The 776-nt window shown below is 43.7% G+C and overlaps 1 protein-coding gene across 1 annotated transcript in view; it reads left to right on the top strand.

The window, feature by feature from the left end:
• Window positions 1–776, top strand: part of LOC116686627 (bone morphogenetic protein receptor type-2) — a 23,249-nt gene that overhangs the window by 12,978 nt on the left and 9,495 nt on the right. The gene's annotated exons all lie outside the window — the stretch shown is intronic.

The following is a 776-nucleotide window of genomic DNA, read 5'->3' as shown; positions in this document are numbered from 1 at the left end:
GATACACACAGCACACACAGATACACACCCCCCCACACAGATACAACCCACTACACACACACCCACACAGCACCACACGACACACCAACAGGGCACCACAACACAACAAAACACCACAGAGTCACACCCACGAGTACACCAACACACACACAGATACACCATACACAGACACCTGCAGCCTTGTAGTGTGTGTGTAGGGTGGATATGGTCTGTTAATCATGTTATGGGGGCTGCAGGACGGCGCCTATTCCTACTTCCTGTCTGGAGCCACTGACCACCCACCCACACGACACCACCAACACACACACACACACACACACACACACACACACACACACACACACACACACACAACACGATTTACTGCATTCCTATGTACGGTCAGACAGTAATTACCGGCTTCATCGTGCTTTACACACACATTGAGACACACACACACACACAACAGACACACACAAACAACACACACACACACATATATACACACACACACAAACACATTATGTTATTACAGATAAGAAGCATTTCAAAACAACAAACAAAAAACAAAATAATTAACTTTAAAAATCCAAAACAAAAGTAACGCTGCTGTCTTCCCCTCTCTCTCTGCTGTCTCTCTGTCTCCTTCTGTCCCTGTCTGTCTGTCCTGTCTTCACACACACACACACAAACACATTATGTTATTACAGATATAGAAGCATGTCAAAACAACAAAACAACAAAACAGAAATAATTAACTTTAAAAAATCCAAAACAAAAAGTAAACGCTGTCTGTC

This window comes from Etheostoma spectabile, unplaced genomic scaffold (genome assembly GCF_008692095.1).
Source record: "Etheostoma spectabile isolate EspeVRDwgs_2016 unplaced genomic scaffold, UIUC_Espe_1.0 scaffold406, whole genome shotgun sequence".
Taxonomy (NCBI): Eukaryota; Metazoa; Chordata; class Actinopteri; order Perciformes; family Percidae; genus Etheostoma; species Etheostoma spectabile.
Note: the sequence above shows the minus strand (reverse complement) of the source record. Positions and strands in the feature narration are given on the sequence as shown.